The 17,598-nt window shown below is 47.4% G+C and overlaps 1 protein-coding gene across 4 annotated transcripts in view; it reads left to right on the forward strand.

Moving 5' to 3' along the window:
* The window catches only part of ZNF609 (zinc finger protein 609), a 153,797-nt gene that overhangs the window by 23,589 nt on the left and 112,610 nt on the right, over window positions 1–17,598 (forward strand). The gene's annotated exons all lie outside the window — the stretch shown is intronic.

Consider the following 17,598-nt stretch of genomic DNA (forward strand, 5'->3'; position numbering starts at 1 on the left):
TTGTGTAGCCTTCATTTCCTCTCCTTGCCAAAAGAATCACCAAGCTTAATGTCCCTTTTAGTTCTTACTATGAGTCCTCTAGAATGCAAGGTAGATCCTCATGTCTGTCCAAACTCTGTTGTACTTATTTGTCCCTATCATGTTGTATGTTGAATTGTTTAAGTACAGTTGTGTCCTCCTACATCTGTCCTCAATACGCCATGCAGTGCAACATGCCGGGCGTGAGTGAGCTGCCAGGTCCTGTGCATCTCTGCTATCGTTGGGCGTCTTTTTTTTTTTTTTTTTTTTTTTTGCTGAAAAGTGTCTAAGTCACGATGTGATGTGACTAGAATGCACCAGGAGACTGTGCTGATTAATTTGATATGTGACACTTGTATATCTGTGTGCCACTGAGTCTGTAAACGGAACTTGGCGTGGAAAAAAATATATCGGCTGCATCATAGCACTTCGTAGTGTTCGTTCTAGCATCCTGCACCTGCACAACCCATGCAGATCCTCTTTCCTTCCTAGGGAAGTCTGTCTCTGCTCTGGTACTTCTAGTACACTCTGGTCTGTATTTCAGCAGTTAGTTGCATCAGCTGAGTGTGCTAGAAGCACCAGAGCAGAGAGCAACACCCCAGGCAGGAAAGAGGAACTGCACGGCTTGTGACAGGTGCAGGGTGCTAGAGTGAACACTGCTTCGCATGCTGATTCAGACTGCGACATAGACTCATTTACAAGCAAATAAAAACGTGAAAAAGATGCTTGGTGCTAGCTGAGTCCCACCGTATCTGGTGCACCGAGAGGGGATTTTTGGTGTGACTGAAGCAAAGATTGCTTAAAAATGAGCCAGTCCTGCAGGACGTGTTGTGTATTTGCTGCAGCAGCAAATCACCACCGGCAGCATCTCCCCATCCAATCGCCGCCTGAGACCTCCATCCTTCCTTCCCTGCCCACGAGTATGCTCTCCAGGCTCTGTATCAGGCATCCTCCTTGGTAGCAGCAGCAGCATTGTCGTGGTGCTGGCCCCTCCAGCAGCCTGCGCTCCATCCCTGACCCAGCATCCTTAAGCTGGGTACACACTAGACGATATGTCGTCCGATCCCACGGGTCTTGCTGGGCCGACGTGGGATGTAGCTAACTATATCTGTAGCATGTCGCGTCCATCCCCCCTGTCCGACCCGGCATCGGCAAGTGTTGTATACACTTGCCACATCCCCCGGCTCCCGACGGGCTGGGTATACATCATCTGATGTGTATCCATTTTTAGAGAATCTAGAATGTGTATGTACACATGGCCCAGAGCTGGAAAAGACCACACAAGTGTTGCAGTCCCTTATACTGGGCCTTATAGTAATAAATACTGTATATGCAGTATGCACTTCCATGAGCTCTTTTGTAGTCTTTCACCTTTTTGGGTAGTGTTACAGGAGACGCAGCTTAATGGTTCGTACACACGGTCCGATAAGCTGTCAGGTTTGTACGATAACGATCCTATCGTTTAAATCTGACAGCTTCTGGCCCCTGCAAACGATGGTCGATGCGCGGCCACGTATGGTCATTATAGACCAACGTCTGTAGTCCGTGCAAGCAGGCATACCTGGTCTATATCAGTTGGTTGATACCTGGCATACCTGGTCGATCGTTAATCGCAGGTCGTTATAGTTGTAAGGGGCTTGCAGCATGTGTTGGATATTCAATAACGATCATCCAACACATGCAGGACGATCAAATAATGATCCGTAAGCCATGAATGTGTATGACAGACCTTGGGGCATCTAAATTCTGAAAACGGAGGTACAGATATTAATCTTTGTTTCTGTTAGCTGCAGACTATTGGAATCAGCTGCTCTCCTAACACATTCAATATTTTGTGCATGTCACACTAGTGGATTGGCACTGGTCCTTCAATGCAGTTAAGTAGTCTTTATATAGTCATTGCAGCATGACAATTGTAGATATGATAGACCGGAAAGTCTATACCTTCTATAATGCAGTGTTAGGGATTACAGTCACATTGGCATAATGGCTGCTTTTCTTGCAAAGCAACATGAATCTGAGCTTTTACATTGGTCATTAGTTTGTGTCTCCATTGAAAAAAATCCCCAGCCCAATGTACCTGGTCCCTAGTACCCATACCGTAGACCTTCCGGACTATTCACATCGCTAAAACTAGACTACCAGTTCATTAATGCTGAGCTAGTTAAATGTTGAAACCGCAAGTATGTGGCATTTAGCACTCACTGACCCAGACTGTTAAATAGGAGTACCTGAAACAAGTCTTCCTCCAGTGAAAGAGGGTAGAGTGCCCTGGTGACTGGGATTTGTTAGCCCTTGTGTAGATTATATCCACTTCAAAGGGTAGGTTGCGGTCCTTACCGGTGTGGGTGCTGTGGTGCGGTCCTTCTGTCGGGGGAGCTGGCATTGACTGTACGCAGAGGTCTGCCAGCATTGGGCCTTCCTGGCAAGGGGAAGTCTAGCTGCGTCTCTGTGTCACAGGAGTTTGGGCGCCACCATGTTGTCGGGCCAATCGTCTGAAGTTCACCTGCTCTCTCTGGCCTCTCATGATCCGCTACTGGGTACTTAAGGGTGTTTGGAGCTGCCTGTAGTTGCCAGTGCAACGTGGTCACAGCGTAGCTGTGAGAGAGAGTTCTCTGCGCTCCTGTTCCCCTAGACTTGTGATCTGGTTCTTGCCCTAGCTCCTTGTCGGCCTCTGGCTCCCTGCATAGCCTGCCTTGCCTTGCTCTCTGCTGGAGATCAGCCCTGCACCTTCCACCAGACCCACTCCTGCCTGAACCTGCCGCCTCAGTTAACCCATTCCTGCGCAGCCATCATCACAGCCTTTCCGGCTTTCCCTTTCAGCCATCATCACAGCATTACCGGATATCCCCTTCAGCCGCTATTCAGTAAACCAGGATATCCACTTCACTCTCACAGTCTTATCTGGATTCATCTCTGTCACTAATCTGGACATTCGTTTACTCCCATTCACTACAGTTCCCTTCAGCCACATATATCTGGTTGTTTATTACTGGACTTTAGTTTATCTTATTGTTCATGCCTACGAACATTCACATTAAACAACCCACCTTTCAGTTTAAACCTGTTCCGGTGTCTGCTCCTGTTTCCACCCCTGGTCCACAACAAACACAGTCCGTAACAATTAGGTTTGGCATCATGCGCGTGGCCGCTAAGGGGTGGGGGGAGAGGTGCTTTGGGCCCACGTTCACTTGAATAGAATAGGTTACATAGCACTCTGTGCACAGGGCACACAGTAGCATTGGTGTGAGTGGTCTGTGAAGGCGCTGCTGGTCATGGGGGTCACTCTTGTGACATGGCCCCTATGCAAAGCAGTACAACTAAAACACTTCAAATAAAAAAAAATGTTGGAAGAATCGATTTCATTGTGGACAAAGCTACGAGCAACAGGCGGTATGTGATATAAGTGGACAATAATGTTTAAATAAAAGTACCTGCTTTGTCTGCTTCTGTCCTGGCTGACAGACCACGTGATGATTGCATAATGACAGATGCAGAGACGTCAGCGTGCCGTGGTAGACCGCATCGGGGAAAGCGAAGTACATTAGTTTTTAATTTATTTGACTGCTGCCTACTATATATTTATATTTTAAAATAACCTTAAAACGTATTTTGCCCAAATTAGTATATGCACAGATGGATATTCTATTTCTCTGTTTCTTAAACTGGCAGCATTGAAACATAACAGTCAGCATGTGCCACTCCTGTGCCTGGCACATACCTGCTTTTTTTCTTTCTTTTTTAAAACATTTCCCAGAAAAGCTCTAAAACAAATGCCAGTATTGGGTGTATTCTATTGCTGCTGGTACCTTTATTGAAAGCTGTCAAAAATTAGAAGAAAGCACCTTCAAGTTCTTAGACTTTTTCTGAGCTCCAAAATTAGGAGTTGGCATTGGGACCTGTAATTCAGTTTCAATAATGCATTTAATTATTATATAGCAATGGTTCTCGCTTGGTTCTCAGGACCCCAAACAGTTCATATTTTCCAGGTCACCTAGCAGGTTTACAGGTGTAATCATTACTCACAAATTACTAACAAATGCACGTCGCTTCTCCTGCCATTTCATTACTTCCTCCCACTGCCGCCTCCAAGATTTTGCCCATGCTGCTCCCTACCTCTGGCACTCTCTCCTTATCAGACTCTCCACCTCTCTACAAATCTTCAAAAATACTCTTAAGACTTACTACTTCATCATAGCCTTCCAGCTCTCATCCTAACCTGCTGCTTCATGCTCCTTTCTCACTGTCTGCCCCATTTGTGTCACCCCTGTCTGCCCCTCCCCTTTAGAATGTAAGCTCTTACGACCAGGGCCCTCTTCCATCATGTGCTTCTTCTTCCCTTACTCATCTAACGTTCCCGCTAGGCTGTTTCAATGGGGCGTCGCGCCCCACTGAAACAGCCTGCGGGTTCTGTCCCCTCCCGAGGTCCACATTGTCGCGCGATTGGCGAAAATGGCGGTGCAGCGGTCACCGCCGCATCCGCCCAGCATCCATTTAGTGACCACAGTGCTTAGGTGCTGCCAGGCACACCCCCAAGAGTGACGAAAAGGGGATGTGTCCTAAAGACACACCCCTTTTCATTGGCCACCCCCCTTTTGGGTACATCTACTTTTCATTAGCCACGCACCTTAGGTGCGTGCAAAAAATGCTTTTTCTCTAGGTCCAGCACCCTGCCCAGCACCAGACCTAGAGTGAACACTACTCATCTCTTCCTAACTCCACACTGGGGCACCTTGGTTGCTAACACTCTGCTGCTTAGTGGAGTGTTATGATCACTATTGCAGCAATGTTTATAAACCACTTCCTTGTCCTGCTTTGTTTTGTACTGTAATGCTGGGCATACATGGCAAGATAAAATGTCTGTCAGACCGACAGACATTTTATCTCACAGTGTATAGCCCAACATCTGTGCTCCGCCCCCGGGGGAGGAGACATTTCCCTGTTCCTTCCGTAGGAAGGAACACAGGAAATGTTTGTCTGTCGGCCGCGCTGGGCATACACTGCCCAATGCGGCCGACAGTTACCGGGTAAATATCGCATACACACACAACGATTTTGTTACCAACGATTTTCTGTCAGATTTTTTAAAGTGTAATGAACGATTTTTTGAACTACAAACAATTTTTGCATATTCCCTTAATGAAAATCGTTCAGTTGGTCAGTCTGACTGAACTACAAACGTGAACGCGCTTGAACAATAATCGTTCATCGTTTTAACTCAGAAAGTGAACGATTTTTTCAACGATTAAACGATAAACAATATCGTTATCGATCGTTCAAAAAATCGTTTGTGTATGCACCTTAAGACATTAGCTAGTTAGAAAATAAAAGGACAATATCAATTTGTTTATAAAGAGTAATATGTAATGGTTAAAAATATTTTTTATTTTTTTTTAATTATACACTTATTTTTCTTAATCAGTTTTTCCACTCTACCCGAAGTGTCAGTGACATTCTAGTACAGGGTTTTGTAATTCAAGTATCCCTGTGTTCCTATAGAACAGTGTTGGCTAACCTTGACACTCCAGCTGTTGTGGAACTATATATCCCAGCATGCCCTGCCACAGTTTTAGCATGCCCTAATAGCAAAACTGTAGCAATGCATGCTGGGTTATGTAGTTCCATAACAGCTGGAGTGTCAAGTTAGCCAACACTGCTATAGAAGGAAATCCTCCAAAATTCAGGGTGTAGGGTGTATTTGGAGGGGCTGGGTATGGGTTCCGGTGAAAATATCGACAGCGGCATCCCGACACCCGTAATAAGTATATTACTACTAAGCCTAACCCCTACCCTAACCCTCCCTCCCCGGTGCCTAAACCTAACCTTCCCCTCCCTGCACTCTAAATCTAACCCTCCCCTTTTAGTGCCTAACCCTCCCCCCTAGTGCCTAACCCTAAACCTATCTCTCCCTTAACCCCTGATACTTACCTTAGGGTAATTTTATTACATATGCATTGTATGTGACTGTTTGCTAGCTGCTGTATTGACACTGTCTTTTATTTCTGCCTGGTAATTATAACTATCAATGTTTTTTATCTCCATCCTCTTGGGGTGGAGGTGTTTCTTTGAGTACTTCATTCATTTAGATTTTGAGAAGGTCACATAACATTGCAAGTATTTCCTTTTACTGAACATGTCAAAAGATAAAGGGATACTGGAGGGGGAGCCCTCTATGCTGGTTTTATGTAAAGCATGTATGACTTATTTGTCCCCTCAGGACATTAAGGATGGTTTGTGTGTTTTCTGTCATAAAGAGTCACCTACCTAGTTCAATGCACATGTTCCTGGACAAGAGCCTTCTTGAGTAGCCTCTTTTTCCCATGTAATGAAGCAGTTTGTGGATCGTATGGCTGCTCCCACTATGCCTCCTTGGATGGGTTGTCCACCGTATGCTATGCTTTCACCTCCTATGCATTTTTCCTGGAAGGTTGTTGATGGCCATTCTAGTCAGAGTATGGTACCGTCTAATGTTGATAGCAGACCTTTAGTTACTAAGGCGCCTAAGCGTGTTATCTTTTTATCAGTCTGCTCTGCTATGGATTCAGATGATGTGCAAGGTTCCTCTCCAGGGTCTAGCTCGGGGGAGGATGACCATCCGTCCACAGTGGATGTTCCTTCTTTGGTGAAAACAGTTACATCAATCCTAGACATTCAGGATGATGAACCAGCTCATAGTAAGAAGGCTCCAGTATTTAAATTCCACCGGAAGGTGGTCAAAACGGAGTTCCCTGTATCTGAACAGCTCACTAAGCTTATGGATGAGGCATGGGGTAACCATGACAAACGTTCTTATGTGAATAAGAGAATAACATCGTTGTATCCTTTCCCAGCTTCTGTATGTACTAATCTGGCGGTGCCTCCTACTGTGGATGCTCATGTAACGCATTTAATAAAAAATGCTACATTACCTATTCCGTCAGCATCTTCCCTGCAGGATTCCACGGATAAAAAGATTGAGCCGTGTCTTAAATTGATTTTTTTTCATCATCTGAAGCTGTTACCTGTCCAGCTATGGCTGGAGCCTGGGTAGCCATAGCGCTTCAAGAATGGATGGGGATCATTGGAACATTCTTTACCAAATGCTACCAGAGAACAGAGGATGTGTATCTCTCATATACAGGAAGCAGCTTCCTATCTGGTAGAAGCTGCTGTAGATGCTAGAATTTTGGCTTTGAAAGCATCAGCAGCTTTAATAGTGGCATGCAGGGCCCTTTGGTTAAGATCTTGGAAAGCTGATACAGGATCAAAGAGGGCGCTAGAGGTTTCACCTTTCTATGGAAAAGTACTTTTTGGAGCAGAGTTGGATAAAATAATAGCTACTCTGGTGGCTTCAAAGTCAGCAGGTCTGCCATCTACGGTGACTATAAAGTCTAGACAGGTTTATTTCTAGACTGGATCTGGACCTGCTTCAGGGCAAGCCGGTCCAGATCCAGTCCGAAAATGCGACAACAGTGGCCTACCTCAATCATCAGGGAGGCACAAGTTACACAGCCATGAAAGAGGTGACACGGGTTCTGATTTGGGCAGAACATCATCTTCTGACCATCTCGGCAATATTCACACCGGGAGTTCTCAGTTGAGAAGCATACTTGCTAAGTCACCAGGACATACACACCGAAGAGTGGTCTCTCCATCTGGGAGTGTTTCAGCTTCTGGTAAACAAGTGGGGTCTGCCAGAAATAGATCTTATGGCGTCACGTCACAACCACAATGTCCCCAGGTACGGGTCCAGGTCCAGAGACCCATGAGCAGCCTTTGTGGACGCACTGGCAGTAAGATGGGACTTCAAGCTGGCATATCTCTTTCCTCCGATTTACCTCCTCCCAAGAGTTCTCAGAAAATTCAAACAAGAAGGCGGAACGGTAATACTGGTAGCTGCGGCTTGGCCCAGACGTCATTTGTTCACCAACATACAAAAACTGTCAATAGACAGCCCGTATCCTCTTCCTCTATGGCAGGATCTGTTAACGGAGGTTCCTTGCCTGCATCCGGACTTACCTCGTCTGGCTTTGACGGCGTGGCTCTTGAATCTTCCATCTTAAGAGCAAAAGCTTTTTCGGTTCTGTAATTCAGACAATGCTTAGCGCATGAAGGCCAGCTTCTGCCCTCATCTATTACAGGGTTTGGCTTTCTTTTGGTCAGTGCTGTGCCCACAAAGTATTATCCTAAGGTGTTCAGGATTTCCTGGATACTGGCTTTTCTCTAGGCGGGTTTACACTGTGGTCTCCGCCTGGCCACTTTGAAAGTGCGGGTTTCTGCTCTGTCAGTCTGGTTCCAGAGGAAGATTGCCTCATTACCAGATATTAGAATTTTTTTTTCAGGGCGTTCTGTGAGGTCAGCCTCCTTTTTGTTCCACCGGTAGCACCGTGGGATTTGTCGTTGGTTCCTATGGGGCTACAAGCTCCCCCATTTGAATCCTTGGACTCTGTAGATTTGAAATGGTTGACAGCAAATAAACTTTTTTTTTTTCTTTCTCCTTGCTGTCTCTTCTGCACGCAGTGTCTCTGATTTGGCAGCACTTTTTTGTCGCTCCGCATTTTTTTATTTTTCACCAGGATAAAGCTAGGGAGGGTTACCTTCCTAAGGTAGTGTCACGTTTTCCTGTAAATGAAGAAATAGTAGTTCCAGCTTTTCAGGCTCCAGACCTTTCTGTAGGTGAAGCTTCCCTGGATGTAGTTTGTGCTCTCCGTATCTATGTGGAGCGTACAAACTCTATTAGAAAATCAGATGTTCTTTGTATTATATGGTTTTCACAAACTAGGATGGCCAGCTAATAAGCAGACTCTGGCGAGATGACTACGCATGACTATCTCTCAGGTGTACACACAGGCTGATCTCTCTGTCCCAAACACGGCGACAGCACATTCTACTCGGTCTGTAGGGCCATCGTGGGCGTTTAGTTAACTGAACAATTGTGCAAGGCAGCCATGTGGTCTTCTGTCCACATTTTTCTTAGATTTTATGCCTTTGATACTTTTGCCTCTCAGGATGCTTCCTTTGGGTGACAAGTTATCCTTTCTGCACAGGAGCGTCCCCCACCATAGGGGATCCCTGTAAACCCTGGAGATGAAAATAAGATTAATGGTAGACTTACCCAGATAATTCCTTTACTCCGAGGTCCATAGGGTCCACAGGGCACCCACTCTGACACACCTGGCTGCATTGGGTATTTTTTCAGTGATGAGCCAGCCAGCCAGGCGCCACCACTCCAGGCGACTGCAGAGGAAAGCAGGCTGCTTCTCCTCCCCATAGCAGCTGGGACTGTAAGCACCGATCCCTCCACTCCCTCCCTCTCTGCACTGTGGGATGACCCGGCCGCTGCTTCTCCGCAGCCGCAAGGACCTTCAGTGCTGATCTCTCTTTCCCCACCACCATCACCTGTGTGTGTGTGTGTGTGTGTGTGTGTGTGTGTGTGTTGACCGGGGAGTAGTGATGACCTTCGCCCATCAAGGTTTTCAAAACATCGATGGTTGCTGGCTGGTCAACTACTTTTGCCATCGATGGTAGAGATCCATTTGTTTTGTCATCGATGGATGGGCAGGATCCGATGGTTGGTTTTCCTTAATACTCCCGGTTCACCTAAGCTCCTTCCCCCTGACTTTTATTAGCCCACAACCCGCCATACACGCGGCACCGGTGACCATCGAGTGGTGCAATCCATTGATGATTCACCATACATAGTTTTTGTGCCATCGATGGCCAGCTCAATTCCCTAGTTCCCACAGTCAGTCCCGATACATCGGAAAAAACTATTTTATGCTCAACCATTGATGGTTTAAAGCAAATCATCCATTGATGGTACAGCTGTCGATAATCATCACTACAGTATACCATAGAAAATGCAATTTTTATGGTATACTCTGTTTTTAAAAAAAACATTTATATAAAATTGTGTTGGATAAGTATTAAATGGATCTTCTGGACCTAATTTAATCATAAAAAAACCCGTCAATTTCTAAGCTGTTTTTGGAAAGAACTATTGTCCGTTAAGTGGTTATTTTAAAATTTTTTTATATATCTGCATATTCCATTGCGCTTTACAATTGGGAACAAACTGTAATAAAATCAGACTCGGTACTAACAGACATGTAGGTAAGAGGGACCTACTTACAATCTATAGGGAAATAGAGCTACCTAGCTGTAGCAGAGCGCCACGCCTTGTGATTTTAAAACTGCAAAATGCGCCTAGCACTTAAGGCGGCACCCTGCTGAAACAACCTGCCGGATACCATCCCCACCCACGGCGTCTTTAAGCAGTGGGTGGAGAGCTTGGGGGCAGTCCAGCATGTCCATAAGTGCTGGGCACGCCTCCAAGAGTGATGAAAAGGGAGCACATCTTAATTCTACGTCCCCTTTTCTTGTGTCCACACCCCCTTTTTACAGTTTGGTGTCCTGCCCTGCGCCAGACCTAGAATGAACACTAAATGAACACTAGCTGTCTATTGTATAATTGTCCAGCCAGATTGCAGAGGTACATGTAGAATGATTTATCTCCTCTGTGACATCTTTACCAAGCTGACTACAACCTCATTGGAGCAGCTGGGGTTTGAATTGTGCTTGCAAAGAGCGTCCAGTTACAGACAAGTAAAACAGAAGGATGTTTGAGTTGTGAGGGGAAGCCAGACAGTCCTAAGACTAAACAATGTCACTCCACAGGAGGTGAGAAATGGTATAAACAGAATGTCACAACTACCCTGTTTAGCAATTCTGCATGTTTGGTCCTAACAGCGCTTGACTGTAACATAAAGGACTTTTACACTTTTTGATAACTGTAGTTCTTCCAGTATGCTAACATCTACTGACCGCGAGGCTCAGTGTTTAAGTATATTTGTGCAAAATGGCAATTATGGTAATAACATCCTTAATTTTTACTTGTATCATGATCAGTCCCTACACATCACATGGAAACATATCCAGCGAGGCTACTACTGAACCTTGCTGCTATTTGGTTCACCCACTTGGAGTGCAGAATTTCATGTATGTTGAATTAGTATTGTAAACAACTGAAGGCTTGAAGTGAACCTCTGTAATTTAGTGTGGACAGAATTTAGTTGCCCACATGCTAGGGCCACTTGCCTAATACCCAAGTGTGTTTTGACCAAAAATACAGAGATGCCGTAAATATCTTATTCATTTTAAAGGATTATTGGCAATATATTTGTTTTTGGGTGCCCATTATAGCGCTTGCGCGCCCACAGCAATGCCAGAAGTCAGGATCAATACATTTAGGGCTAAACAAAACTTGCTGTAGTCCAGTACATAAAGTTGGATCTGCTGAAAATGGGTATGGGCCAAAGCCAAACGGGTGAGCCATGTATCGTCCACTCATCAGTCAGGGGGCCCACGTCACTCTCCCACCATGATCTCAATGAGGGCAATTCAAATGTTTTTCTACTTCAGGGTCCATAGGGTATCCACAGGATACCTTGGGGTATAGGTGATGATGTCAGGCATCGGGCACCATAGAGTTCAAGTTTTCAGCCTCCCAGGATGCACTAGGGTCCCCCTCCTATACCCTGCCCCCGAGCCAAGGCCTCTCAGTTTCGTTTGGTGCCCGGCCGGAGTCAGATGCACCTGTTAGAGGGGGGCTAAGAAGAGCCCATGAAGTTTTCTACAATGTAGCTGTGGCTGCACATCTGCAAGTACAGCATGGACAGTCAGTACTGACGTCCACGCTGTCTTCCCTACACCCCCGCCGGTACCGATCCGGGGATGCTGGTAAGCATCTGGGGGTCACAGCTAGCGGTGACCCCAGATGTTTGGGACCATGGCCGGATCTAAGGGGGACAACAAGGTAAGCAGCTGGGTCCCGCGGTGGGACCCTGCTGAACATGGTCCTGAGTCCCCAGGGAGGGGGCTCCCTGGGGACTGGCTGCAGCGTGGAGCCAGGTATTAACCTGTGCTTCCACTACCCCCCTGGGACAGCGGACCGCGGCAGAGTCCGTTTATTCCCTTGCGGGGGGCAGCTAGGCCGGCTATGGCCATATGTTGGGTTGCCAGAGCAATGGAGCGCTGGGCTGATACTTTGGAGGCGTCTTTTGATTCCGACTGTTCGGCTGAACAGACCGAGTTGATCGGCAGTCTCCGGGATTCGGCCACTTATATCAACGAAGCGGCCCTGGATATCAGTACCCTGGCGTCTCGGATTTCTTCGGCAGCTGTAGCTGCTCGTCGCACCTTATGGTTGCGATCTTTGAAGGCGGACACTGATTCCAAAAAGGGCTTGGAAGCTTGGCCTTTTAATGGAGAAGTCATATTTGTTCCGGACCTGGACAAAATTGTAGCCACACTGCAGCAGCCAAATCTGCATGTCTCCCATCTGCTGCAGTTCCTTCCAGTTCAGGTACGTCGTCCTTTCGGCCTTATAGGGCCCAGGGTAGGCCTAAAGCACAGTCCTTTCTCCGACAGGCTGGCCCCAAAAAATCGGCCAAGCCCTGGAAGCAGGCCTGGAGTACCAGACGTCCGGCCCCTAAGCCAGATGACAAGCCTGCGGCCTGACGGTCCGGGCCTCCCTTTGGGGGATCCCAAAGTGGGAGGCCGCCTGCTGCAGTTCGCCCGGTGTTGGTCAGTCACCACGACAGACACTTGGGTTCTCGAGGTGGTTTCTCACGGGTACGCCCTCTCCTTTTCAGCACAGGCCCCCGTCTCGATTCTTCACCACAGGTCTTCCATCAGACCGGAACAAAGCCTTGGAACTGCGGAAGGTTTTGCACACTATGCTCCAGGCTGGAGTTATAGTGCCTGTTCCATTCTCCCAGAAGGGCCAGGGGTTTTCTATTCCAATCTGTTTTTGGTGCAGAAACCCAATGGGTCGTATCGTCCGATCCTCAACCTCAATGCACTCAACAAGTCTTTGCGGGTGCCAAAGTTTCGGATGGAGACCCTACGGTCCATCATTCTGGCGCTGGAACCCGGGGATTACATGGTGTCGTTGGACATACAGGACGCTTACCTGCATGTCCCTATTCTTTTACGCCATCAACCGTTCCTCAGGTTTGCAATCCGCAACGACCACTTTCAGTTCCGGGTGTTACCTTTTGGGCTGGCGACAGCTCCACGTGTTTTCACCAAGGTGATGGCGGTCATGGCAGCTTCCCTGCGGCTGCAGGGAGTCCGCATGTTACCATACTTGGACGACCTTCTCTTGGTGGCAGGATTTCCAGAGCTCCTTCTACGCCACTTGAACCTGACCATTGCGGTATTGCAACGGCACGGCTGGTTGATAAACTGGCAGAAGTCCACCCTAATCCCGTCTCAGCGGATTCTGCACCTCGGAGCCTTATTGGACTCCGGACAGCAAAGGATCTTTGTGACGGAGGAAAAGATCTCTGCCTTGCAGTTGAGGGTGCACAGTTGTCTGCAGAACCGCCGCGTGTCTCTGCACTCGGCAATGAGGTTACTGGGCTCCATGGTGTCGGTATTCGACATGGTGGAATATGCCCAGTTTTACTCCAGACCTCTGCAGCACCTGATCTTGTCCAAATGGAATGGACTGCCTCAGAGTCTATGGTCCCAGATGATGGTACTCACGCCGGAGGTTCGCCTGTCCCTAGCCTGGTGGTTGCAGACGACCCATCTCAACAAGGATCGTCCGTTCTGGGTGGCGAATTGGGTCCTGTTGACAACGGACGCCAGTCTTCAGGGCTGGGGAGCAGTCACGGGTCTACACTTGTTCCAGGAGGTGGACTTGGGTGGAAACGGAGCTTCCGATAAATATCTTGGAGCTCCGCGCAGTGTTCTATGCTCTCCAGCAGGCACATCGGGTTCTCCAAGGTCACCCGGTGCAGGTCCAGTCGGACAACGCTACCACCGTGGCCTACATAAATCGGCAAGGAGGAACCCGAAGTCGGGCGGCTCTCGTAGAGGTGTCCCGAATCCTGGTTTGGGCGGAGCGCAATCTCCCGGCCATATCGGCAGTATTCATCCCGAGAGTCCTCAACTGGGAGGCCGACATTCTCAGTCGCCAGGACGTTCATCCGGGGGAATGGTCTCTGTACCAGGACGTCTTTCAACTGCTGGTGGACAGGTGGGGTCTTCCAGAGATCGACCTCATGGCGTCACGGCACAACAACAAGTTGCCGGTGTACGGGTCTCGCGCAAGAGACGAAGGGGCGTCTCTGGTGGATGCTCTGTCCGTCCGGTGGACGTTCCGGTTTGCTTATCTGTTTCCTCCGTTTTCCCTTCTTCCTCGGGTAATCTGGAAATTGAAACAGGAAGGAGGAACGCTCCTGTTGATGGCTCTCGCGTGGCCCCGGAGGCACTGGTTCTCAGACCTCCAGGGACTGTCTGTGGACATTCCTCTGCGGTTGCCGTTACGACCAGACCTTCTGTCACAGGGTCCTTGTCTTCACCCTGACCTGACTCGGCTGTCTTTGACGGCGTGGCTGTTGAGACGGCCATGTTAAGGTCCAGGGGGTTTTCCAGCTCTGTAGTACGAACTATGTTAAGTGCTCGGAAACCGTCTTCAGCAAGAATATACCATCGTGTGTGGCATACATTCTTTCAGTGGTGTCGACCGAGAGGTTATGCACCTCGGGAGTTCCGTCTGTCTAGAGTGCTAGCCTTCCTGCAAGCGTGACTAGACCATGGGCTTCGCCTTGCTTCTTTGAAGGTGAAGGTTTCTGCCCTGTCTGGTTCCATCGTAGGATTGCTACAATCCCTGATGTGCGCACCTTTATGCTAGGTATTCTGCGAATCCAGCCGCCATTTGTTCCACCGGTGGTGCCTTGGGATTTGGCTGTGGTCCTGAGGGCTCTCCAGGGACCGCCGTTTGAACCACTGGGCTCAGTGGATCTTAAATGGCTGACAGCCAAAACAGTTTTCCGTCTGGCCATCGCTTCGGCCAGACGTGTTTCTGATTTAGGGGCTCTCTTGTAGACCCCCTTTCTTGATTTTTCATGGGAACAGGGCAGTGCTGTGCACTCGTCCTGATTTTCTTCCCAAAGTTTCCCGTTTTCATATCAATGAGGAAATCGTTGTGCCGGGTTTTAACTCACCTGGCCTTTCAGTGGGTGAGGCCACTTTGGATGTTGTGTGGGCCTTAAGGATCTGTGTTGACCGCACGTCTTCGTTTAGGAAGTCGGACGCCTTGTTTGTCCTATGGCTTCCGTAAAAAGGGTTGGCCTGCTTCAAAGCAAACTTTGACAGCTTGGATCCGTATGGCAATTTCAGAAGCTTATCTTCATGAAGGTCTGCCGGTTCCACCTTCTGTGAGGGCTCATTCCACTAGGTCTGTGGGTTCTTCGTGGGCAGCTCGACGTGGTGCCTCTGCAGTTCAGATCTGCAAGGCGGCCACGTGGTCCTCTGTCCATACCTTTGTGAGGTATTACGTGTTTGACACCTTTGCCTCTCAGGATGCTTCCTTCGGGCGGCGGATTCTCCTTTCAGCACAGGAGCGTCCCCACCCTTAAAGGATACTGCTTTGGGACATCCCCAAGGTATCCTGTGGATACCCTATGGACCCTGAAGTAGAAAATATGAGATATGGTAAGAACTTACCTTTATCTTTATCTTCTACGAAGTCCATAGGGTTCCACAGGACTCCTGCCCTGTCGCACCTGTCCTGCAGATGGGCTTTGCTCTGTTCACCTTTTTTCCCGTCTCCCTCTAGTGAGAATGTGATTCTTGTGTGTATCCAGATCTTTTTTCTCTCTTCCTTCTCCTCCTCCGGCCTATGGCTTGGTACGTAACTGAGATGCCTTGGCTCAGGGGCGGGGTGTAGGAGGGGGACCCTAGTGCATCCTGGGAGGCTGAAAACTTTAACTCTATGGTGCCTGATGCCTGACGTCATCACCTATACCCCAAGGTATCCTGTGGAACCCTATGGACTTCGTAGAAATCGAGATAACAAAGGTAAGTTCTTACCATATCTCATATTTTTAGGGGCATTTAGCAGCTAATCCCATCTAAAGTCCTGCTTTGGGCCCCAAACAGTCCACTTATCACACAATTCTGCTCGCCATCCTTGGAGGCTGCAAGCAGAAATGTGTGTGTATTTGAGCCGGAATGGAGCAACAATGGAATTTCTCCGTTGGGCTCCAAAAAGAAATAGCCATGGCTAAAACAATTGAATTGCCCCCTATGAATATAAACCCTCAACTCCAGAATGCACTATCAAGGAGGAGTAAATATAGGAGATGCGCTTCTTAAAAGCCAGTGTGCGGTGCGGAGTATGGACAGGTCAATTTGCATATAGCCTGGACTGTATCCCCCAACTGAGCACATAGAGAGTGATGGAGTTGCAAATATCTATAGAACATACTGTTCAGGTGATCACACTCAATCCTAATGTGAGAAAAAGAGCGGAGCACACCATCCTGATACAGCTGACCCACAGTTCCTACTCCATGAGACAACAAGAAGGGTCCACCCTCAAGGACAAGGCGTTCACAAAAAAAGGGATTACTCCATAAAGACGAACAATCATCTATAATGAAGTCCACTAGTCTCTTGGCTGCTGACTGCCAGACTTTGTAGGCTTGCACCAAAATAGGTAAATAGTGCTTTAGGGAAGATGTAGCAAGCAAAAACTGAAATGTACTATCAGCCTACTGAAGTAAAGCCCAGTGCGCTTCCCCAAGGTCAGATTCAACAACCCATTCCTGGAGAGTCACCAGCTGAGCAGCCTAATAATCTATCAGAAAGCGCAAGGCCCTCCTCTCCCCTGGGACGACATAGGCTTTTGTTTGCAATATGAGCTGACTGTTCCCCCAAATATAGGTACTCACTCGCATGTCGGGCAATTAAGAAGAATAAAGAAACAGGAAAAAAAAAAGGGTTGCCAGTAAACCGGAGAATGCTCCAAAACATAGTATTTTGGTCATGTTTACCCTACCTGTAACTAACAGAGGTAGCCACCGCACAAGGTACCGAGCCTTAAAATAATCTATCTATGAGAAACATATTCATTAGGTGAGTGGGTTTATTGAATATCTAGATATCTAAATTGTCAATATCAATATAAAAGGACATTAAAAGACACTGGCTGAAAGTATTTATGCCGGACAGCAAAACCAGTGACTCCTGAAAAATAACGTGAAGTATCCCCCAATAGAGACATCAGAGAGTGTGGTATATCTGACAAAGAAAATAACATATTTGCATACAGCACAAGTTTTTCCTCACGACCATCAATCTACAGATATCTGGAGACAATGGAATACCACAAGTTAATGGCTCTATGGCAATAGCAGATAAGGAGAGAGAAAGCGGGCAGCCCTATCTGGAACCCCTACCTTAAAAATAAAAAAGGCATCTGTGACAAAAGTAATACAAGCTCTAGACCCAGGGCAGGAGTACAACAAATGGATCCAACTTATAAACCCATCACCCACTCCAAAACAGAGTACAGCCCATAAATGAGGCCATTCCACCAAATTAAATGCTGCAACAAGAGACACGAACAAAGCATTCTCCACACCATCATGGACAAGTTGTAGATAAGTATACAAACGTCTTACATTAATTAACAGTCAATTTTCCTGGCATAAAGCCAGTCTGCTCGGGACGAATAAAACATAAAGGAAGAATATTTGCCAATATTTTTTTGTTTAAAAAATCAAATAGAAATAATAGGTGGGG

Source organism: Taudactylus pleione, unplaced genomic scaffold (genome assembly GCF_031769625.1).
Source record: "Taudactylus pleione unplaced genomic scaffold, aTauple2 ptg000019l, whole genome shotgun sequence".
NCBI lineage: Eukaryota > Metazoa > Chordata > Amphibia > Anura > Myobatrachidae > Taudactylus > Taudactylus pleione.